A 26,592-nucleotide genomic window follows, 5' to 3' on the forward strand; every position below is an offset into this window, starting at 1 on the left:
TGCATCTGTCTGTGTGTGTCTGTCTTACAGTGTGTGTGTGTGTGTGTGTGTGTGTGTGTGTGTGTGTGTGTAGATGCATGTGTGTGCGTCATGAGAATCCCTGTGTTTTTCTTCCTTTCAGTCTGTGTGTGTGTGTGTGTGTGTGTGTGTGTGTGTGTGTGTGTGTGTGTGTGATGTTGCACTTCTAACTTTATGGGGGCCAACTTTTAGACATTGAGGGGGACGTTTGTGGAAAGTGAGGATGCCTTGGCCATTGTCAACCTCCTCACAGTAAACACTTGGCGCCACGATCCCTTTTGGACACAACACTATTGGATGTGGTTACAGGTGCAACAAACCACACCGCTCGCCAGTGTGCCATTTTATTCTGTGTGCCAATTTATTTGAGCGTGCTCAGTGAAATTTATGCATGACAGAATGCTCTCACAAATCCCACAATGCAACAAAAAAAGTTCAAGTGTTGTAAATGATGCAAAATGATGATGATTCATAAGTGTTTGAAATCTCAGTTTACTGCTAACCATGGAGTAAACTACTCAGCATCTGTTTCAATATATAGGAAGTGTTTGCAACTGCAATGTATATTTGGCAATTCAGTATTTTAAAAGATGGAACATTCAAAGTTATTCGTTTTGTTTAAGTTTTGCTGTGGATTACAAAATAGAAAATACGTAGAACTTTCGTGTTAACATTTTCATATAATTGAATGCATGGACCTTTTATTCTAGTTTTAATGGGCTTTTTTATGTTTTTAAGGAGACTTTTTGCCACCATGATACATCCTGTATGTCATCTTGCAAGGCTTGGAGATGGTGTGATACTTTTGTTGCAAACCCTTTGTTGTTTTGAATGTGTCAGCTTTAGTTTACAATGGAGAATGTGTGTGAAGCAGATGAGCATTAACTTTATTTGTTTCATCAAAAGACATTTTTTGGGAAAAAAAAGCCTCCACTTCAATAGAACCTCATCTCTTGATCATTTTGTGGTCGTTTTATTGACATCTGACGATGACAAATCTGCCGAAGCATTTTGACATCAATTCCTCACCAGAGCAGATGCAGCATCAGTATCTTTTCTTTTTAAAGGGCATTTACAGCATTCAGCGAGAGAACAGTTTCACCAACAGCAGAAGCAGAATGTATTCAAGATTAACAGATCAAATCACATAATCCCATCAGACCAAGATAACGGGATTACACAATCTGTGGATCTGAATTGAAGAAGAAGCACCTGTTTCCTCTTCATGTGCTACCTGAATGTCTACATGTATGTGTTTGACACCACGACTCCTTCACCTTTCTCAAACACACACACACACACACACATGCACACACACATTTGTTTTCTCAGTCTCCTTGATTCTCTGTTTGACCCTCTCTCTTTCTCTCTATCGATTTAGTCTGCAGCGAATGACTAATCCCATTTAAATAACTCCGGATGAATACAAAAGAATCCCTTTACTGACTCATGCTGAATGCTGAAAAGACAATAGAAAAAGCAACTTGTATAGACTTCCAGATGAGTCTCTATGTTGCTTTACAACAAATACTGGAAGGCAATCCCATCTTGAACTGGCACTGACTAGCTAATGATTCCAGTAGTACTGCAGGACAGACCTAACCAACTTCTGATGCCTGTCATGCTTTGTCTGGTAGAATTACCAAATGTCGGAAAAAGTCAGCGTAACAAAAGCAAAAATAGTTTGACATGTTTCTGATGATACAGTGTATACAGTTTCTCAGTTCACAAGCGGGTCAGAAATGTGTTTTAGCCCATTCATGCGTTTTTCCTACAGTCACGTCCCTGTGAATCTATACTTGTAATAGCTAAGTCACACCGATGCAGAACGATTTTATCTCCCTGTTACGTAAAAGTCAATCCTGTGCTCACCTTCAGTAAAACGTTTTCATTTGGATTAGCACAATTATATATTCTTTCCCACAGCCTTATCTGGTTGGAGGCTTTATGGCTTTAACAGTGCTTCTACAGTGAAAATACGTGATCCTACCTGGCCTTTAACAGAACAGTGTGTAAAATTTTGGGGGATCCGTTGGCAGAACATGGCAGGAATTGAATATAATATCATACTTATGCTTCCGGTAGTGTATAATCACCTCCAAATATGAATCATTGTGCTTTCGTTACCTTCGAAAGAGCTTTTTATGTCTACAGAAAGAGCAGATCCTCTTCCAAGGAGTCTAACATGTTTCACCACCATGTTACTACAGTAGCCCAGAACAGCCAAACCACACACTGGCCTCGAGGCAGCAAGATTCACAGCCATCGTAGAGTCTCCGTCAGGCTTGGAAAAGACGGGGTGAGGTGAGGGGTATTCAGTTGGTTGCAATCTGCAACCTCACCACTAGATGCCACTACATCCCACACACTGGTCTTTTAAGGCGAACACTATCGCAGCAGTTTTCTTATCACAACAATATTGTGATGAATTTAACAGTTTGCAACTGTCAGAATCAGCCATCAAACTCACTGTTGAAACACTGTTTCCATGAAGCATTTTGAAAGAAATTTAATAAGTAGCTTACACAGATGTTGGCGGTGACATCTTGCCTTGGCGAGTGTGTGTATTCTGTTTCAGAAAAATATTTTCCATAGAAAAGAGTTAATCATTCAGCACAGTCATGTTTCCCATGCTTCGTCATCACTTTCACTGATGTTTGGCACTTCAGCAAAATGTTCTTCTCAGCACTGATACATTTTTGTCATAGTCTTTTTACATAATGCTTCAGTGTTGCCACAGTGAAGGAACAGTAAAGTTACAAACACAACAATAGACACTGTTTTATTTCCAAGAGTCCAATGAGCAAATGCAGAGTGAAACACAAACTAATACTTTTATTCCAACATTTTAAATGACAATAAAAAATACTTTCTGTTCAGTGGCAAAGAAATAGCTTACAGTACAAAACAGCTGGTTTCTGAGTTGTTATGCAACTATTTCAGGTACATTTTGCCAAAGCTGAATATGGAAATCAATCAAATGTCATCTTAATGAATCCAATCTGTCTTTGTTTAAACTCTGAATAGAAATTAAAGACCTGTATTGGTATACCCTTGATCTTTTGCTCTTGGGGAAAATCTGAAAAGTGGAAAATGTCACCTGTACCTGTCAGGCGTAACTGTGTTGTGTGTGAAATTCAATGGTTCAATGGCAAATTCGTAAAGCGTGTGTGAGAAAGATAAAGGGCGATGATGAGAGACCGAGAGAGGAAGAGAAATAAAGAGACAGAGATGGTGAAACTCAAAGAGAACGAGTGAGCCAGAGAGGGAGGAAAGAGAGAGAGACGGGGGACAGAGGAGAGAGACGGAGAGATGATTGATGGAGCCAAAAAGCCGATTTCTTGCTTCATCTGATCTGCATTACTCTGCAATCAGCAGACACACACATACACGCGCACACACACACACACACACACACGCACACACACACACACACAGGCACACACACCTTGTAATCAACACACATACACACTCTGAATATCTCTCTCACAGACTATTAGCCTGCAATCAACATACAGGTTACTGATCAGCAACTGTCATCAACAACACACACTGCATGCTCACAGACTGCACGCACACATGCACACTCACACAGCATACACACACACAAAGACACGCGCATACACGCATACACGCACTTTAAACTGGTGATGAAGTCGGGGCTCGTCTACCTTGGTGCAGATGGCTTTGGTGATCTCACACACACACACACACACACACACACACACACACACACACACACACACACACACACATTAAACCAACTAGTATGTAAAGTAAATTATATAAGTCTTAAAATATTTTAAAGCAGGACAGAGTATTTTTACAGTACTACTGTAAGTAAAAGATCTAAATACTGCTTCTACCATTGCACACACACACACGCATGCACACACACACGCACACACACACACATGCACACACTGGCACATACAATCTTCAGGGATAATCTGAAACATGAAATTCTGCACACACAGGCCCCGTCTGAAGGATGCCATTTTCAACATGTGTTCATGGCAACGCCTCCCAAAGTGTTTTACAGCTACTTTGGGTTTTGTGTTTTGGACACGGACGGCCTTGCTCGTGTTCTTTTTTATTTTCTCCATCGATCCCCGAAGGACAGATTCATCTTCTCGCTTGCCTCCTCAACAGGAAGGTCAAACTATAGGGTCGGCTACACAACTGCTCCCTGGAGCTGGAGGCCTTCAATATCTCGCTCATGGACATTCTTTTTGTCCACAAAAACAAAATGTACAGACCTAAAACCAAAAGTCTTGACTCCTCATTTTAACCCACCTAAGTACATTAATGATATTCATGCTTTGAAATGATGAGTATTACGCATAGTGTTTAATATTGCCCTCAGAGATATTGTAGAGATAAATTACTGCATAAATAACATATATAATTTATCATTTATAACCTTAACACCCTCATCTTTCCAAGCAAATACTGCTAAATATGCAACAATGATGCCGTTTACATCTGTTTCTAACTATTTGCTGATTAGATTTCATATCAGGAATGTCACACAATCACATTTCCATGTAAAATATACATTATACAGCTTAAGCATGTGATGTTTTGACATGGACGTGGTGTCGTTAGACAGGCTGTCCTGTGCTGATTTTGACTTTTTCTCTCTTCATGGTTGAGCATTCTTGATTCTGATTGGCTGGAAGCTGTCCATTTATTTCTATTAATAAGATCTTTAGTGAACGTTCCCAGTGCAGGTGTTTTCCGTTCTAAATTAAAGGGCCAGTGCTGAAGTCTGCTTAAGGACAGCAACAGTTCATCTTAGCTAAAGAGTGCCGGCTTTAGGTAATTTGTGTGACACATAACAAAAGTAATATATGGCTCAGAGGGAACCATGTCAACATGTGTGTGAATCTGGATGTCTGATTCAACCAATGGTAGAAGTAGTAACACAGTAAAGATGTTCGCTTCCAGGTTTTAAAGATGAAGATAGAGCTTTGCTTTGGTTGGTTCTTCAATTCTGTGTTTTCCATTATAAGTGAACAACTTATACTGGAACACAACATGAGCACAATATGTGCATCACAATATGATATGCACCCTCGTTAGCTTTAGGGCATTCAATCGTTCGCACCCTCGTTGACTCTTAATAATGATATTTTCTAATGCATTTTTAAAGTTTTACTTTTGGATACCAGAAGTGCATCTTTTGTGATATTACCCTGACTTATATTCACAAATAATTTACTACGTGTATTGTGTTTTACATTATTTTTCTTGAAATAGGTGACATTGCCATGGTAAAAAAAAAAAAAAGTTCTATTTACTCATTTACATGCCTGCCAATCCACCAGTTTTTGCCTTTCTAAAAAAAATTGACAGGTGGCATAGTTGTCTTTGTGATGTGTTTGCCTCCCATACAGCAGGTGGCAGTATGTTGAATAGTAGCTAATGTCTCTCGATGAGGAATCAGTGAATCAGTCACTCAGACAGCACGTGCCAATAAAAAGAAGAATGAATACGAGAGGGATGGAGTGCCTGCCAAAAGGCTAAAAGTTCGTCACCAAATGGGAGGCATCAGTACATCAGTCAATTCATGCTTTCTGTCAAATATGCTGCACGGATTTTAGTGTATCACATGGAGGGAAAAGTGACAAATCTGCCATACACATAAGTGCGCCCAAGAGACTGCATTTATACTATCTCTGCCATCCATTTTCAGAATCACCCTCTCCTACCAATTGTCTCTCTTGCCAGTAGCCTCTCTTATGTGTAAGTGATGCGTACATATCCTTAAAATAATGCATATTTAAACTAAGTGCTGAATTTATATGGCCCTTCGTGTTTTCAGTTCTATATTGCAGGGATGTTCACAGCATTTCACTTTCAAACAGGTATCTGATTCTGACCACTTGATTGCTGTCACCTAATGTAGGAACTAGTTAACCCTGTCCTTGTTGCTCTGAGATTTTAGTGAGTGGCTGCCTCGAGGTGATTTTAGGACTCACTGTGTGTCCCCTTGTCTAAATGTAAGGGGTAGCTGGACAGTGGCTCCCTCATTTTCAAATCCAAATGTTGACAGGTATGCATTCATCAACGATTTGCAGCTCGATACACTGTATGTACAGTATTGTGCATTCTGCAGTATATGCATAGTAGGTTTACACGACTGTAGAAAATGCATCTTCATTAAATTATATTTGGTATGAAAGCGCAGGAAAGAACATGTATGCATGTATGCACAAACACAACCATACACAGACACACAAAACAACAACCCTGCTTAAAATGGAGATGAGAAACGAGAGTGAACAGATTTGAAAACATTCGAAAGTCAATGAAACACACACACTCACACACACAGAATGACTTATTAGTAGTCTAATGTATGTGAAGTCTTTCAAAGCAAATGCATGCAAATGCACACACACTCTCCGCCTGGATGAGTGATTAGTAACTTAATGTTAGTGAAGCGTCATCATTTTTCAGTTGAGTGCTGGAGGTTTGTTGGTATGAATTATGACCTCTGTATTGCCATCCATCTGCGACTCTGTTTTTCCTCCATCCTCCCTCCATCCAGCTTTCTCTCTTAATGTGTGTGTGTGTGCATGTGCGTGTCTCTCTCTCTCTCCTTCTTCGTTTCTGTCTTCCCCCCTCAGTCCTTCTCATCGCTCATCTCTCTGCCTGCCTGATCATCATAATCAGATATGATTTATAGTGACACACACATGCAAACACGCACACACGCAGACTCGCGCACACACACAAATCGTTAATCAGATATTTGTCCTGCGGTGGGCTATCATAATTCTAACGATAACAAAATCTCCAGAAGATTAAAAAAACACACTGCAACAAGATGCTGTCTGATAAATTACTCTGCTTGAGCGGTCCATGTGCATACACACACACACCCATACCAAAAAACACACGTGCATAGATACCTGCTTACAGACTGCTCTTATGCATCCAAAAAGCTTTAATGATCCAAATTGATTCAAGTAGACAGGACACACACACACACACACACACACACACACACAGACGTTGTTGCTTTCTGATCCTAGCTACCGCCTAACTCATTCTTGATGTGCTACACACTGTCTCAGTTTAGCTGATGTAAAAATGCTAAATGATGCCACAGTGTATAATAGGATTTATGCAGCAAGCATGCTAATGATTGCTGGTAGCTGATGTTAAGGGTGCAATCAGTAATATTTCACTGGCTCTCTCTTTGCACAAAATGACCATAATTTATGAACAGGGGCTTGCAAGTGTTGCTGATCAGTGCCAGCAGCTCAGCAGCCTCTGAGGTAACAGAGGAGCTTTCAAACTTTCTAAAAAGGCAGGTCTGTTCGGAAAGCTTGTATCTGTGAATGTGGAAGTAATGGCAACTGGGGAAAGTATTAGGCCTTAGAGGACTTGTGCACTCTGTTGAACCGAGAGATTTTTTTGTTCCACAATTAAAAAGCCATCATTTAAAATAACTAATTCCATGCTTCTGTGGACGCTCGTGGGTATGAAAATAAGACATTTTATGGGTTTTCTTTGACATTACTGGTGATAAGAAAATATTTTCTCAATTTATGTTGCAAACACCAAATCTTGTGGCTTTTCAGATATTGACTGAAGGAGCTGAACTGGCTGTATTTTTACTAAATGGATTTGCAGTGATTCGTTAACCAGAAGCCAAGGTCAAGAGTTGAACAAGTTGAAAGATAACAGGGAAAACTTTTGTTAAAAATAAGGAATTTTAAAACTCCTCGTCTTATGTCTAGCTTGGCAGAAAGCCCACACTGTGACATCAACACAGCCTTAGCAGCACCTCAGAAATCCTTTTAGCACCAGGCGGCCTCCTCATCACCACCTTGTTATCCCTAAAAGTTATACAATAGCACATACGGGTGCTAAACTATAATCGATCAAATGAACTCAACTCCACATTTTATTTTCAGCTGATATAAGAAACTAGTGGATTAAATAAAACTGTAGAACAATAAGGAGAGATAGTAGAAGGCAGGTATCGGGAGCAACTTGGGGTTCAGTGTCTGGCTCAAGGACACTTTGACATGTGAGCATGAAGAGCTGGGGATCAAAACACCAACCCTGCGATTAATGGCGACCCCCCGCTCTACCTCCTGAGCCATGGCCACCATCTAAGAGAGGGGATAGGTGGGGTCTACAAGCACAGTTCTGCATTATCAGTGGTGTGTGAGTGTGAGTGACGCAGAGCAGACTTATCGGGAGACAGCAGGTAGTAGACTGGTACTGATGCAGGACTCTCACTCACTTCTTTTATCCTTCACTCAGAAATGTTTTTCTCCAATGGTTTTCTTTGTATTTGTACTTTGTGGTGGTTTTGATGTTTGTGCAATGTTCTTGCCTCTCTTGCTTTCACTCCATGCCAGTCTGTCTTTCAGATGGGAACAAAAGGCCGAAAAGCGAGGAGGTGAAAGCATTGAAATAGACGGGACTTTGCTCCGAGCCGTTTGGTCAGGCTGCAGTTTTCCATCTTGTTTGAGAAATTCATCTTGCACAGAGCAAAAGCCACTGAGCTTTATTTCACTTATTTTCCAAGTCAATCAAATCAAAATCTTGTCTAATAATAATAATGGAGTGACTCCCTGATCCCGAAACAGAAACTCTGTGCATTCTTGGACAAAAAAAACATAGTTAACTCAAGGAGAAACATGACAGTAAGTCTCACACTCTTCAGATTCTTGTTAATGGCATGATTGGAGCACCTGCTCCCTCTAAAGACATAAAGAGCTCATTCTAAGGTAACAAAAACACAGCAAAACTTATTTTCATCTGATTATACAGTAATGAAAACGAGATTCTGAATACTGTATTCCATTTCTACCAATAGATCTTACATTCTGGACCTTGAGCTAGCAAATCTTGGTCAATTCAGCAACAAACCTGCACTCATGTAGCTTTTAAATGTGCACATCATTGTGTTGTCTGTACTCTGATTACTTTCTTTTCACTTCTTGATATCATAAGAAACTTCAAGGGACAGATGTTGCAAATTAGTATCTGCATACACTACTGACACTTGCATTGGACAGCGGTTTGTTCATATAAATATATGTATATATATATGTGTGTGTGTGTGTGTGTGTGTGTGTGTGTTTATATGCCATCCATGCCACACAAAGGAGCTTGGGCTTACTGTCACAATGACATCCCTAAAACAGTGTGACATATGAACCTGTCGGTATTTGTCTGCAATACCTTATTGAACATCAGTCTGACTATCCACCAAATCTAAGATCATTTGGTGGATGTAGTTCGGGTTTGTACTGTTGTGTTTGTTTGTCCTCTCTGCCTCACACACACACACACACGCACACACACACACACACACACACACACACACTGTCAATATGTGTACAGCAGATGTACAGAAAGTGTGTAGAAACACAAAAGCTTGAATCTGAAGCAGCAACCGTCTCATTGTGTTGTGGTAAAGATGAAGAGAGGGAGGAAGGTTCCTCTCTTCTCCCGCTTAACCAGGAGGAAATCAGAATCTCTCCTGGCGAAACCATAAATTGTAATTTTCAGAACATTTTCATTAATTTCTTTTCCATTTCCTGTTATCTGTTTTTTCTTCTGCCCACTAAACACACTCTCACACATGGATGCACACGGCCACGTAAACACACACACAATGGTGCATGAGTTCTAATTGATCGGAGTGTACGTCAGTCAGAGCTCTAATTTCCCTATGGGTCATTTCCCAGCTTCTGTGATTTGTGTTTGTGTGTGTGTGTGTGTGTGTGTGTGTGTGTGTGTGTGTGTGTGCAGGTCTTTGGCATTCCTCCATCTCCTCCTGTGCAAGGAAATTGTCTTTGTTCTTTGATTTCCAATTAGACAGAGAAACTACCTTCTGCCATCTTTCTGCCTTTATTTGTCACCTTCCGCATCTCTCGTCTTTCTCCAGCTGCTCTTTTTCTTTTCCACCCCTCCACCCCTTTCATTCTCATTTCACTCTCTCCCGTTCATCTGCTCTCTCTTCCTTTTTCCTGTTTCTCCCTCTCTAAGTCCACCCCTGCCATCCGTAATCAGGTATTCTCTCCACCTTGTCCTGGTCCACATCTGGCAGCGTGATGTGATGTGGTTTGTTCCCGATCTCCGTTTTCATTTAGCCACTTGATGACTTCATCTCCTTCTCATCACTGGATGTTGGAACTCCTTGTGTCTCACTTTCCAAGTGGTTCGCTGGCTCACTCGACTGTCCGTAAACCCTGTTGGACCATTGGATTACCACCTGGCTATCAGCATGTCATCGCTGTAGCCTTGTAACGACATCTGATTGGAGGCCGTGATACAAAGCAAGTGGACCGAGTGTTTTATTTTTCTCTTTTCTCTCTCTGTCTCGCACTCTTTGACCCAACCTCCTCCCTTTGCAGATGCGGTGATGGTCGGTTCTATATTTGTTTGACATAGAAATGCATGTGTATTCATCAAAACCCATCTTTTCTGTGAACATTTCTGGCTGTGCAGTATGTTGTGAGCCTTTTCGGCCTTGCTGCATGTTTAGCAGCAAACATAACAGGATAGTCCTTATTTTCACACCTTTTCAACCTTAGTGTCTTCGAACAGATTGTTTTTGATGGAGGGAAATTAACACTTCAATGAACTTGATGCCCATATTACTTGTATTTCAGGCAAAGCCATAATATTGTTTTCTGTAACTGTCACAACATGAAAATCACGACAAACCAACATATATCAATGCAGTTGTAGTTTTAGGTTTGAGAGATCACACAAGTCTGTCAGTTACTCTCACTGTTGGTTGTCATTTTCTGTGGATTTGTTGTGGGGAGTCATTAACATGCTACAAAGTTCTTCAGATGAGGCTATGATGAATGAAAACATGTACTTGTCCCTGAAATCATGTTTAGTTTCTTGCTATGTGTAACCAAGTTTTGGCCAATTAAGCTGAAATAGCCACAAGGCCTTGATGCTAATTAATTTCCAAAGACCGCAAATCATCTCACCTGTACAACATGTAACGTGGCACTTTGTTTGATTTCTCATGATTCCAGAAGTTCTGTTTTCTTAATTCCATGCAAATCTACTATTCACATGAACTATAAAGAACAATTTTCCACTATCCCAACTTCCTTCCTCTCGGTTTTGGCTTTTTTTCTGCTTCCTCTTGGGGGTTAAAATATTTCAGGCTACAGTGGAAATAATTGAGAACGTTTATATATTTATATTTTGGGTGCAAATTAAGCTGCAGTTCATCTGGCTGTGCACCTATTGTGTGTGGATATAATCCTTGGGATTTGCTTTGTAAATCTGAGTGAGACATAGACTTGGTTTATCCCATGTGAATGTGTGACACAAAACAGACGTAAATCACATTGAAGTGTACTGTGAACAGCACCTCAGACTGACAACGCTAACCATACCATGCACACTGAATTGTCTGGCCCTTTTTCTTATTTTTGCAGGTATATCAAATAGGCGACGCTGATTGCTGGACATTTATTTCTGAGGGAAGAACTTATCATATTAAACAATTAATACTTACTCAGAAAGGTTGCGGGGTGTTAGGGAGAGCTGAAAGCTGACATTTTAATCTAACAGTGTTGTGTGACCTTAGAGCAAAAGTTAAACCATGCTGGCACATTGGTCAAAACAACTTTTGTGCAGGACACAGAGGCTGTCCCCATTCTTAAGTTGAGTGGTATCCCCATAAAAGAGGGCTAGTCTTCAGGGTCATGGAGGTTCACTGTCGAGAAAGACAGACAGAGAACGAGCCGGAGAGGAAAGAGAGAAAAACAGACAACAGAAGGGCACGGAGAGGGACGGGAGGGCAAAACCTCATCAAAAAGGGAAAAAAGATATACAAAGTTTAAAAACAGTTTTATGAAGACAAGACCTAGAAAAGAATGAGACAGAGGGAGGGAGGAAGGGGCGGAGGCCGGGTTGATGGCCATGCATGAAAACAACAAAAAAGTTAAAAAGAAAGAGAAGAAACTTTACCACAGAGAAGCCGATTGCATGTTCAGATCTTTAACTGCCGGTCAAAACAACTACACATGCATAAACACACACACACACACACACACACACACCCATGCATGCATGCAGAGCCCGACACAGTCAGAACGGGGTTATTCTAAGCGATAATGTCTTTAGCAGCGCAGAGGCCTCTTTGGATTTTGGTGCTGTGGCTGGGAAGCTCTGAACCCACAAGCTATGACAGTAACTAGCTGGTTCTGAGGCATGAAAAGCCAAATCATCTCAGTCATGTAGTGCACCAATGACAATAATGGACATGACTTTTATTTCCCTTAGTATGGAGAGCACATGGCCCCAATTACAGGTTAACCTCAGTTTCTTTTGGCTGGTCCCTAGTGCTTGGTGTGACTTCAATTGCATTTACCAATATTTTTGACATACTTCTAGAATAGGCAGGTGTTATATACTAGTAGCAATACTGCTACCAATACTACAAATATCTACACTATAGAAAATGTAAAACCAGAGCATATACATATCATATCAGGTTGTTAAATAATGTAAAAATGCATCAGAGCAGAATGAGAAAAAACTCCCAGAGCTACGAAACTGAATGACAAAAATGTGCACTAACAAACAGTGCTGCACAGGAAGCAGTATATTTATTTTTGATAATTAATTGCCTGAGAAACATAAGGCTTTTACAACCTGTATCTATAGCAACATGATAAACATGACGACACATTTCTCTGTGCAAAATGTCTGTTTGATGTAATTCATAATGTTTCATGAATTTGTTTCAAAATGTTTGAAAAATTGGACTCAAATTCACCCATTCACCCCATAATTTATCCATTCATTTATTACTTCTTTAATTCTTTAACTGCTGGTGTGATTAATTTATTGACTTTAGCAAATAAAGGCCTGAAGTTACAAGAGACCTTTATTTGTTCATTCACACAGCAATAAATATGAATTTTACTCCTCTTTATTTACTCTTCTGTTACCACTGTGATTCGAGGGCCGCTGGTTTGTATCCCTCCTGAGCAGGGAAACTAAACATGTAAAACCTCAACAGCCACGTTGAAAGTACCCTTGAGCAAGGCATTCTACTGTGTCTGCCATCGGGACTAGGTTTCTGCACAGCCTCTTTCAGCTGTAAATGATGCAACTTATTTGCTGATCAGACAACATCTACCTCAAAAAATATGAGCAAAAGGAATCTGCAAACACCCTGGAAGCCCCTGGAGCACCAGTAGAAAACAGCTGTAGGACCAGTGGAGATCCAGTCTGTGTCCATTAAAGGACCAGTGGAGGTCTGCTGGCCTCCATGTTGAGACGTCCTGTGTGTGAGGGAGATGCAGTGTTTGGAAACTAAACTTCACAGGGAGGCCCTGTCTCTTTTCTGTGGTTGGTCTCTCAATTTCTTTTCTTCTTTTTGTCTATCAGTCGATCTGTTTGTCTGTTGTGGTCGGTGCTCATTTTAGCCTGAGGACAACCCAACTCTACACACACACACACACATACACACACACACAGGCTCAGTATTTTGGCATTGAGCTCAAACAAAACCACAGTGGTCCAGCCCTTGGTAAGACAGCCAAGATGAACTGACCACTTTGACGTCCGTCTGGACACACACATACGCACAAACACACACAAACAGAGTAGAACAGAATACAGTAAATATCGCCTGTGTGATGGCATACAGTGTTTCACATTGGCATCTGTTGGAGACGATTTCAGAAGACAGTATGTGCAAGATTAAAGCAGCTACCTGGAAGACCTACTCCACATCATCCTGTACTCTGCTGTTACTGCTGCGAAGCTGCTGTTACTGCTGACTCACAGTAAATATATTTGTGAATGAACAAAAATCTCAGAGTTTTCAGGCACAATTGCAGATATGACTGAAGCTTGGAAACACGAGACGAGCCAATGGCTCAGCTTTGTTCTGACAAAAGAGTGGGGAAAAGTATTTCTTTACTTATTGACGTGTTTGAGTGGGCACACCACACCCTGAAACACACACACACACACACACACACACACACACACACACACACACACACCCTGCGCAGGGCCCCAGCTAAAAGCAGAGGGGACTGTTTCCTGTCTGTCGAACCACACCCTGAGTGAAAGAAAACGAGTACAGGGCACTCATGTTCTTTGGCAAATACAGTTTATCTGTGGCCTGAACTTGTCAATCTTTGTGTGTTTTGTTGTATTTTGCCATGAAACAGTGTGGCTCAGAATATAAACAGCTAATATATAATGTTCCACATGTAGTCTATAAGGTATTTTGTATATTTGTAATGTGCTATATGTATGAGTTGTGAGACAATGTGATCTTATCCTCTATCTCTTTCTCTGCGGCGCTTTTTTCCCACATTATACGGCCAAAATTATGTGGATTCTCTGCCTGTGGTTGTTTTTCCGATCTTAGTTCCAGCTGAGGGAAAATCTTAATACAGTGTTTTAGACAATACTACAAACTTTGTGGCAACAGTTTAGGGAGAGTCCTTTCCTGTTTCAGTGTGACGATGCCCCAGTGCGCTCAGTGAGGTCCATAAGGAAACCACGTCCAACACCTTTGGGATGAACTGGAACACCGACTGAGCTCCAGGCCTTATCGCCCGACATCAGCGGCCTCAGTAATGCTCCTGTGGCTGAATGGGAGCAAATCCCTACAGCCAGGTTACACAATCTTGTGGAAAGCCTTCCTAGAAGAGTGGAGGCTCTCATGGCGACACATTGATGCCCGTAGTTTGAGAAACATGGCCCTGCAGAGCCAGAGAGGCCCTGCAAACCCACCGTTTTTGTTTTTTTTTTTCAATATACGCATTCACAAGACTGCTCCTTTGTTAAATGTCAGTAAAACAACTGAATGTAGGCCAAAGACGCATGCATGAAAAGCAAATTGTACAATCATTTTATGTATTAAAAATGTCAAAACAGGCTATTAAAAGACAGTAAAGAGAGGTTTTTCATCCAGATGCAATAGTGAATGAATGAAATCTTTACTGTTGTATCATTACTATCGATGCAATTGATGAATTCATGCTGAAGCTAGCCAGCTACTCCAAGCTGTAGCTGGTTCCCAGGGCGTTACAAAGAAAACGCTGACATGATTCATAGAAGGTAGCTAGTTAATGTTAGAGAACTTGCATGCGTGTGTGTCTAAAATGATGGATCTGCAGGACTCTCCGGCTCTGCAGGTCCATGATATTGCATGGCTTTGGAATGAGATGATTAGCAGCCACATATGGGTATAATATTCAGCTGCCCGCATACTTTGTTTTGGATGTCCACTTCCTTTCGGGCATGTAGTGTATTACTCCATTTGTCTTTTTTACTGTGTTCCTCATTAGGTGAGGACACCTGCCAGTAGAGTCGTAAAAGATGAACTGGTCTTGTGTAGGCAGTACTTGCGTGTGTTCATTCTTGCCCTGGTGGTCATCGGGAGGATAAAAAGATTATGAAAATCCTTCAAAGTGAGGATATGGCAAAGTGTGTGTACCTGTGTGTGTACCTGTTGGTGTCTGTTTGTACATATGTAGATTTTCAGTTGTGTGTGTGAGTGTAGGTGTAGGTGTGTGTGGGAACTCAGGTACATAGTATGAGAAAACTTAGCCATGTATAAAATTGGCTTCGCTGGCTGGTTGCTCATATTCACTCAACCAGCCTTGTAGCTCCACACAGAAACTATCGTTCAAATCACCTTGAATGGTGATATTCTCTCTCTCTCTCTCTCTCTCTCTCTCTCTCTGTCTCTCGCTCTCTGTCTCGCTCTCTCTCTCTCTCTCCAGTTCCACAGGCTGAGCTCTATTTTAGCAGCCAGCCATAAGAGAGTGGGCAAGGATTCAAATTGAAACCTGCCCATTTATGAATCAAATTTGTTCCGCGTATACATTTTCCATAGCGCACAGGACTACATCAGCCTGTGTTTAGATAAGTCTGTATATATGTGTGTATGTGGGTGTGTGTGTATGTGAACACTTATGTATTATGCCATTGTTCTCCTCATCAGCTCCGTTTACAGTACTCTTAATTTAGCCTGATGCTCAGTATGTATATTTATTGATCCTCTCGTGATTGAGTTTTTCTCTTCGCTCATGTTGTTTATTCAGGCAATAGGAACCAAAATGTTGCTTGGCATCATTCGCTCATTTCACAAAGCTGCACTGACCCGGCGGTGGACGGAGGTTAAAGCTCCCGCCCCTCATCGACTTCACCTTCTGAAATCCACCTCAGTCGTGAAGAGGAGAAGTGAGGTAAAGGAGACGTACTGAGCATTGAGACTACTGACACTGTGCTGCAGAAATGTGGTGCAGATCAATTTAAGCAGAGCATTTAAAATCGTGGTTTTATGTTCAGTTGAATATGAGAATACACTATAACTTCATATCAGATAATGACTGTGAAGCTGTAACAATACGGAAGCAGTTCTTCAGATTAATATGGAAGTTTGCCAACAGAAAAACACTTATTTGTCTATTTAGTGGAGATTTTGGTGGTGATTCTTCTTCTTCTGCTTCTTCTTTTCCAAGAAATAAAACACACAGTAGACATTTACCCTCTGTCCCTTTTAACACCAAATAAATACACACAAATGACCCCCCAAAAAATGGAAATCATTATTTTCTAGATGTATTTCAACAAGTTATTGCTTCTCTGAGTGATTTCCCTGTAATGTGACTTGACAGATTTTGACTGTCAGAGCGCAGCTTTCAGTCAGCGTGATCATTTTACTTCCTCTCCATAACAAAGCTACCAGTGGAGTGGAATCGTTTTAGGTTCCCCCTACATACACATTCAGCTTCTTTCAATTGCAAATGATGAAGCGGGTGAGTGCATGCACTTTGGGACCTTTTCCACGTCGACTTCAGAGTTAAAAAGCAAATTACTTTGACATACTGTAAGCATACGGGTTTGATTAAACTTGTTTGTGAAACGCTTTTATAAATGAAGCCGCTGGGCAGATAAAACATGATCAAACGAGCCATGAATGATTAGTTACACAATAGACTCTAACTTAAGCACATCCAATATTTAGCCATAACAATAAACACATCTGGAACGCCGCATAATAAAAATAATTTCTGAAGGCCAATTACAGAAAGTGTATTGAGTTTTCTAAAATCAGGACAGTTTGTCAGGATCGGATTTGAATGTTGATTTTTGCTTTCTTTTTTTTTTTTTTTTTTTTGCTTTTCAAATCACCATCGAAACGGCAGAAAAATTAAAACAGCATGTTACTTGTACCAGTGTTGGAACTTTACTTTGTCAATCTTCTCTTGTCTACATATTTTCCCCCCAAAAAAAGGGATTTTAAACTTTGCCAGTTTTCCAGAAAGAAAGAATGACTGAATGAATTATCAGAAGAACATATTCAGAGGTAAGACATTTCAAGAAGTCTTCCACAGACAGAATACTGAAGAATTAATGAAGGTGGAGGACTTTGAAGGCTTTAGACTGAAAAAAAGAAAGAAGGAAGGAATGAAAGGAGAAAGAAAGAGTGAGCTGAGTTCTGTATAAATGAATGCTCCCTCACTCCTCATCTCCCCTGAGCAGAAAGAGAAGACGAGGGGAAAAAGAGGCAAAGCGAGTGAACATGGCGAGATGGAAAATGTGAGGAGCGGACCGGGGCCGAGCCGGCGGTTTCACCAGTATAACTGTCCTATTGTTTGACTCGACCGGAGCCTGAGCGCAGGAGACACACACACACACACACACAGGCAGACGCACAGCTGTGTGTTGTTGTCAGGACTGTCATCAAACGCTGTGTAAACTCTAATGCGTATGTGTGTGTGTGTGTGTGTGTGTGTGTGTGGACCGATCAGACTGAACAGGGAAGAGAAAGAAAGCAGTGTGGTTGCTGTGGAAGAATGACGATGATGATGATGCTGATACTGATATCACTTACACATGGACTAATCATGACATTGACTCCAGTCAGTGGTAAAAATGAAACTTTGGACTAAACAGTCTGCCAAATGACTGTAATATGTTCCAATTGCAACTATTAGCATAATAAATATTAGCATAAACCCATGAAATATGAAACATTGCTAAAGTTTAACCCAAAATTTGGACATTTTGGAGCATTTATTCGCCTTCTGGCAGAGAGTTAGATTAGAGGATGAATAACACTGATAACAGTCTGTTAAATATAAGGCTAGCAGCTGGTTCACGGTGCTGACAGGTTAATTTTGTTTGTGCTAAACTAACAGGCTTATGCATGTAGCCTCATATTTAACGACATAAATAAAAAGCAACCAGGAAACTTTTCTAAAGCTGGTTCAGTCTATGTAACTTATTCTCTTAAGCTTCCTTTGTGATTGATCTTGAGTTGTTTTGATGTTGAGTTTGTTTTATTAACAAAGAAATATGAACTGGTATGTAAATATCAATAACTATATACAGGAAATGATTGTGTGTCTGCCATTAGGAGTAACACATATGGAAAATGATGATAGTGAACACATTTGTACAGTACGTGTTCCTCTAACAAGGCTCCGTCATCGGCTGCTGTTATGTTGAATTATCATAGCGTGGCTTCATCATGGGACTGCGAGTTTTTGCCACACCAGGGGGTGAAGACTGAGAGAGTTTTGGAAAGTTCAACCGACTCGCACAGCTGCAGACAAGTATAATGAAATAAAAATTGGATGGTTTATGCGTTAATATTCACTGTAACCATGACTGCTATGTGATGATCTCCCTCTTTTGGAGCAAAACTGGACTGAGTGAGTTTCGGAAAAACTCTCTTCATTTGGCGCAAGCTGCTTTCACGCACCTTTAATACCCCACCATTGAGCCCGTCTGTCACCATGAATAAACGTGTAAACAGAATATTCCAGTCCAGCTGTGGTGTCCTGCTCTCACAGAGACCAGAATGCCAGGAAACAGGCTGCCAGCTCGCCGCTCTGACTGAGCGGGAGGTTACCTCTAATGCGCTGGAAAATAGTGATGATCCCAGAGGTAGCAGCACAAGTCGGTGCTTATCAGCAGCTTGGTGTCTTTGTATGTACAGTACATTCATCGCAACTCTCAAGTCTCTTTTTTACAACCGGCAAAAACAAACTAACAAACCTGCCCTATGTCATCTCGTCAGGGGCACCGTGTTTGAAAAGAAAATGGATGAAACCTCGGAAACAGGTGGTGGGAGTCGAGGTCTGCACAAACCAAAAGTCGAAGGAGCAACCTGATTCAAATTGACAGTTAGGCATCCTAACTGGTTTTCCAGTAATCTTCCAATGATCTTAACCGGATTATTCAAACAGAGTTATGTTACCTACGTGTGTCCAAGGGCAGGTAACATGAGGATCCATGTTTAAACGGATAATTCTTTGTGTAAATTTTGTGACCGTGCAGTTGTGCGCGGGCGGAGCTTTGCTGCATTCAAATCCCGACTCATGCATAAACACAGTCATTGTGAGAAGAGCTGGTTAAATGTTAGCGTGGTTATTCTAACGCAGTGATGATATGTTTACGCGTGACCACCCAAACCGGGTTACTTGAGCAATGGGTTAAGAGCTGAAAGTACCTCCATGGATGTAAATGTAGCCAGTGACACTGCCAATTAAATACAGTCAGTTTTACAGTCTTATCCGAACAAGAGATTGTGTTTCAGCCGGGGCAGTGCATCAGTTCATCTGATATTGTCCCACAACAGAGAAGCATGAAGTTTCAGAGAATCTCTCTAACTATCTCTTATTTCTCCCCTCTGTTCAAATTAATAAGCTTTAAGAACACAGAGGACAAAGCTTTTTATATTTCCAAACCAGAACTCGCTCTGTCTCTCATTGGTTGATGCCATATGTCACCGTGGGACCAAGATAGATTTATATCTGGACTTTTACTAAAAGCCTCAATGTTTCAAAACAACATTTTAAAATCTCATCTAAGTCCAGACACAGAGTCTGTGTGTGTGTGTGTGTGTGTGTGTGTGTGTGTATGTGTATGTGTGTGTGTGTGTGTGTTATTGCCCAGCCTGTGTCTCAGAGCCGAGGGACACAATGAGCAAGTGGGAGAGAGTAGAAAGACAGAGGCGAGAGGGAAATGCAGACAGAGGGGGAGAAAAAGGCTGAGACGGGCCGTTGATTTGTGAGCAGAAGTGTGTATGTAAAATCTATAAACGTTACACTGACATATGGACGGACCAGCAGCCGGTAAGCATGAAAACTGAAACCAGATTTACTTTTCACAACTTGTGCTTTCCATTCAACAGCATCTCTGTCATTCTTTCTCACATTCGTTCCCCTCTCCCAGTTCTCTCTTTATGTGAAATCCACTAAAACCTTGAACTCACTTCACGGTATAAATTAATTTTACAGAAATTGTCCCGGGCAAGAGGAAAAGAGAGAGGGAGAGATCCCAGTGACATAATGACAAAACTCTTGATTTTACTGCAGGTGAACAGCAGATATTCATATATCATAACACTCTATGGGACAAGTCTTATTTGATCTGTGTGTTTATGATGGATGAGTGTGAAACTGAAACCTCTCAAAGCGACATAATGTGTGAATAAATACTTACTCTATTACAGCAATGTATTCCCAACTCCTCCAGCACACACACAGACACTGGCTGAGATTATAAGAATCTATTTACCCAGATTTAGAATATTATCTTCATCTGATCTACATAATATAACTACTGGAATATTGCAAAATATAATCGGCATTTAAGTTTGTCATATCCGTTTACCTCAAGCTGACTGGAAATACAAGAGAAGATTTGTAAGTGTTTACCGAACAATTTTCGATGCATGTTTGGGTGATTTATTTATTTTAATTTCAGAAGTTAAATCCAACTCATTAAAAGTTATACAGTGTCTTGCTATGTAGAGAATAATAAAAAAAAAAACAACAATAACAAAAAAGCCAAAATAATATTACCAACTCGCTGTCTTTCCACCCGAGTTGCTCCCATAGGTTTTGTGGTCAGAGAGCAGCCAAAAGCTGTGGCCTGCACTGCTAAATACAAGCATTCGTATAATCGTAGTGACGTTTTGTCAACATAAATCTCCTTAATTGGGTTTGTACAGCTACTACATCTTGAGCACAACAGAAGATTTTTTTTTGTATTATTATATAATAATATCCTTTTAAATGAATGAGCACAGTGTGTGACACTTGCAGGGAGTAAATGTTACACATGTCACAACTGTACTGAAATCACGCATTTCAAGATATTTAAAGGAATCTACACAAATAAAACAGCTCAACTCATAATGTATGCTCAAACATGCTCATGGGGAGAGGTTGTTGTTTGTTTATTCACAAAAACATTGCTTAGACATAGTGTTTTTTTATGGGAATGTGTGTGTGTGTGTGTCTGCGTGTGCGTGTGTTTGTGAGAAAGAAAGAACAGAGAATATACGGGTGTATACCAGAAAATGTTTCTATTCATTCTAGCTCTAAGAGCACACACGCACACACACACACACGCACACGCACACACACACACACACACACACACACATATATTCATGTGCTCAGTCCCTTATAAAGTACATCTACAAGTGAGGTAAGTCACGTTTTGCTGGAGCGTCACACTTACGTTCAGGAAATAGACATGTCCTGATTCTACGTGTTGAAATAGGCCATAATGATCCATCCAGTATGCTACTATAAAAACATTAAGTTAGCAGGAAACTGTATGTGCTTCTCAATTCAGTTCTGGCCTTTTGAATAAAGCATGTGCAATATTGTCATTTCTCTTTTGCTTATGTTTAAACTTAAAAAAAATAGTTAGTTAACTCTTTTTATATCAAAGTATTTGACACTGGAAAAAAGCCAGTTTCATCTTTACTTGGTTATATTGCAGCCAACAAGGATGTTTAATCTTGCAGAATATTTTAGTTTCTTTATTCACTGTTATACATTAATGCCTCCATACTGTAATAACCAAATGACCTCATGTTTTCACTGCAAAATAAGGAGTATATTTAGTAAAATGGTGTGCATCAACTGAAAAGCATCCACGTTCTGATGCTGGCTGTTGTTGGATAAGGAACACTTCATGGGTTTTGTGGTGTGCCTAGTCATGGCTGGTCAAAATGGGAACTATTATTTTATTATGCTCCATTTTAGGTTAATGTTTCATGATGTCGTCTGTCTTCAGACATTCTTGAGTAATTTGTCAAGTTAACATATAATACCAAGTTACAAATATTAGAATACAAAGTTCAGCCCAACTGCTCATTCATATTTATTTTGTTATTTGTCATTGTACCGCGTCTCCAAGGAGAACAGTTAAACTTGCTTGCCTTATAAGTCAGGGCGCTCAGCACAATACAAGCTTTTGTGGAACAATTGTACACAATCAACAAATAGAATGGAATGATAATAATATAATCATATCTAACATAGGAGCTGGCATATACACAACAGGAAGTGCATAGTCTCACAGTGGAGTAGCAGGATTTGACCTCCTCTAATTCAGACCTGGAGTGTTCAGAGTGTGCGGTGAGGATTTTGGGTGTGCCTTTGCCTGTGCGCAGGACCCACTTCTTTCATACTGTGGAAAGTCAGGCCATGGGCTTGTTTGCCTTTTTGTCGTCTCGCTGAAGCAATGTCTTTAAATTCACTTTTGTTTACATCAGTGAGCTGGCGACACACTCTCAGGATAGGCGTAAGAAGAAAATCAACTCACCATTACAAATAAAAGTTCACATTTTAAAAAAGTCAAAACTTAAAAATAAGTTTGAGATCATGGAGATGACGTTCTCCTCCTCAGGGAGCTCCTCATCAGAACAGCCTACAGCAGCGGCGCTGCAATAAACTCATGCAGCAGCTAAATGGTCTGGCACTGTAGAGCTCAGGCTGTGATTTAAACATGAAATCGAGTACATGCACATACATGCTGCGGTGTTTGTCATTGTGGTGGATTTGTAACAGTGTGGGAACCATCTCATGAGAGTCATCTGACCGTGGAAGTGCTCTGTATGACCATTTTACAAGATACTCCCGGGCGCGAAGACGTGTGTTTGCTTATTCCAAAACCACAAAGCTTCCACAGACAGCAGTTTCATGAACAACAAGATAAAGTGACACATGACCTCACCAATCATCCCCATAGACTCGAACAGTTGCTCTAAAGTTATAAAGAATGAGATTTTGAGTATTTGGTAAAAACCGGGAAAACTAATAACAAGTATAGAATAATGAGCGATAAAGTGTGGATTTGAAGGCGTCGGATGGATGGATGAGGCAATCACAGGACTTTCTGCCAGGAGAAGGGGTTTCATGTCCTGTGTGAAACCAAAAGTCAATTTGACTTTTTTAAACTCTTGTGCATACGTTATCTTACGTGACATACTTACGTAACTAACATACTTATTTTAACTGATATTCTGATCTTTTCCTAAACCTAACCAAGTACCAACCAACCAACCTGAAATGTTTGTCAGTAAGCTTTATTTTGAAAGTCCAAACAGACATTGCATATTAATTATTTCTAATTTGACTATGGAATGAGAACATGTTTTTTTCATGCCTAGGTGAGGCAACGTGACACTGACACTGTGAGCCGGCAGGTCTGTTACACGCTTTGGCGTGTTAGCGGTTGGGAAATGTCATTGCAGCCACTTTGAATCATCACAGCTACCCTTCTCAACAATGGAGCAAGTGACAACCTTTTGCAGCCACTGTTCTTGTCAGGGTTGAATGCTTGATAGGCAGGAGATATATTTTTGGGTGGAGTATCACTTAAATGACGTTGTGGGCTCGTCCAAGGTTTATTGTTGTTGCCGATTTTACTGGAAAGCGACAGATGAGTCAGCTCACATTAATTTTTGATTTGACTGTTACGGGCGTGATTCAAAACAAGCGACAGGTAACACACCTCATCCACTGAAGCACATAATGTGAGCCACATTGCATGTCTCAGGTATCTCAGCAACAGTGCTTGTGTTTACTTGTTTGTTCGCTGTTCTAAAAAACCACATTCAAAACACATAAATAAAATCCTTGGCTGATACAAATGGCATGAAATACTGTGTGAACGTACACTGCTGTAATTACATTTCATTGTTAAATTTTCATTATTCATCATTCATTATTACTATAACACACACAGAATTTTATAATAACATTTTCTGTGGCTGCAAAACCACAGGTGATACTTTCCTTAAAAGAATAAAGCCCTTGTAAGGAAAGGCCTTGAAGGGACACAGGGTCTAACATTTCTCCTACCTCGGGTGTGATTTCATCTTTAACAACCCCTCATACCTTACAGTCAAAGATCGAAGCCATATTGAGTGTGGGCAGATGCTCCATGTTAACCTCAGGGGTGGGGGAGACATTCAGTTCCATCAGGAGATAGGTCTCACTATCAACTGAATCATTTTGTAGGAGCCGGACCCCCTGCTGCAAACATGAATCAGCCCTCTTGGCCACTTCCATTTCCAGTGTTATGCTGACCCCAGGGATGTAATCCAAATGTTTTTCCTCTCCTCTCGTCTCCACTGAAGGAGGCCAGATCTGTGATGCTGTGAGAGGCTTTCAGTGATGTGCTGATATTCCTCTGTAGCTCCAGATCTGCAAAAAAAAAAAAAGCACATGGTAGGGCCCAAAGTAACACATTATAAATGTGCTGAAACCATGGGCGTCATCATTCACCAGTGCCATAAAGAATTTGTGACTCATTTCTGCATCTTTCTACACTGAAATTGGAACCTATTTGCAAGCACACCCAATCAGGATGACAGCATTCAACATCATAGGAGCTGCTCATTGTATAAGAACAGCAGCAACGTCACAGTTTTCAGTTACTAGTAGAATGAGGAGTTAGCTCTTACAGTGTGATGGACCTGTGATTATATTTCTCACACCAGCATTGCTTTCTTACAGAGCTCAACTTGCCAATGGGGCAAAATGAGGTATAGGCCAACTTGTGTTTTGGAAGGAGTAGCCTGCCCCATAATGTAGGTTAATTAGTAAATGTAATGTAATTCATTCCCATTTGGACATGGGGCAGGATTAGGCATCTCAGCAGTATTTATTTGGCAGAAAACCCAAAGTGTATTATGCAAGTACAACAGTCAGTGTACCACCGGGCATGTCTATTAAGAACATTTACATACAGCAGCAACAACATACCGACGTGGAACATATAAACAGTTACCCACATCCAGCCTACCACTCTGGTTATTTAATTAGCTTCAAATGAGGCTTATTGTTCTTATAATTTCTCTTGATTGTGCCTCAATATTAAATACGCCAACATTGCTCCAGTGTGTGGGTCTAGATGCAACTAGCCAAAATATTCACAGAATGTGCTAATTCCAAACAGTAAAGCAACATAAAAACAGCAAAATTGACAGGTTCTACATTTCAAGTTGTTATCGACCCATCCTTGAGCTTCAGTCTTGAAGTGAGTCCTGCTTTGTATCGGCTCTCAAAGCAGTCAGAAGTAAAATAATTAGCGCACAAGTTTTCCATGTTGTGGGGACATTTCCATCAAGTTAATCCACTTCACCTCCTTGGATAATGGGAGTCGATGAAGACTTTTGCATTGGTTCTTGCCACAGAAATTGGCGTGTGTTGCATGTAACATTATCTTTGCATTACCAGAATTGGCGTTATAGTGAGGAAAATAGTAGTTACTAGATGTAACTCCAGTTCTATGAACACATGCGTTGCCTTCTACCTGCATGTTATAGCGGCCACATTAAAGCACATTATTTTTGATATGCTAAAACATTAGAAATCCATGTCGTAGCAAAACATTCATCAAAACACAGTTGATCAAACCGGTATAAGGCCCACCCTTAGTTCTTAGGAATTAGCTTTATGCTGGATGGGTTCCTATTGGAGTTCTTGACATCCTCCAGCAGAGAATTCATATCTCAACCACATACTCACATCTTCCAAAAGTATTGTGTAACTGCAGTCCAGACATGTAATCGCTGGCCACCTTTTCCTCTTGGTCTGTTCCCAGTAGAATAACAAGTTTTTCCTACTAGACTATCTAAGCTTCATCAACCATGATGGACAGTATGCATGATGTCAGGGATGAGGGAAGAGCTCCTCTGGATGTTCTGTAACAGCTACAGCTCATCACTGCTGGTAAAGGCTGATTTTACTGTAGCTCAGGCTCTGTGTTCACAGATGGAATCATCTCATCAGAAAGAGCCTCCTTCACTTAAGGTCAGCTGACATCAAGATAGTGATCCCCTTGCATCTTCCATAGAAGGTCAAACACATCAGAGATGAGAACCCTGATTTTGAGAGACGCCAAAGTCATTATCCTCCATATCTTAGTGACTTGTTGACTTTATGGCAGACTCAGATGCAATGTCAAAGCTCTTGGTTTTCCTTTACATGTTTTTTTTCCCAACAAACTGGCTTATTTAATCCCTGCAGGGGTAAAAAAAAAAAAAAAAAGACCAAAAGAAAGACATTAAACACATGATGCCTTTCTTTTCTGTGGTGATAAGCGACAATTACACAGAAATTGTTACCATGGATTTTTGGCTCCTTCCTTCCATTAATTGTGACGGCTGTGGTCGTGATCCTGGCTACAATCTCTTCGCTGGACCACCGCAGGGAGTAGTCATCCTTTTTTCAGCCTGAACTCTATGGCTTGTGTGTCCAACCCAGCTTG

The sequence above is a fragment of the Chelmon rostratus genome, chromosome 16 (genome assembly GCF_017976325.1).
Source record: "Chelmon rostratus isolate fCheRos1 chromosome 16, fCheRos1.pri, whole genome shotgun sequence".
NCBI classification, from domain to species: Eukaryota; Metazoa; Chordata; class Actinopteri; order Chaetodontiformes; family Chaetodontidae; genus Chelmon; species Chelmon rostratus.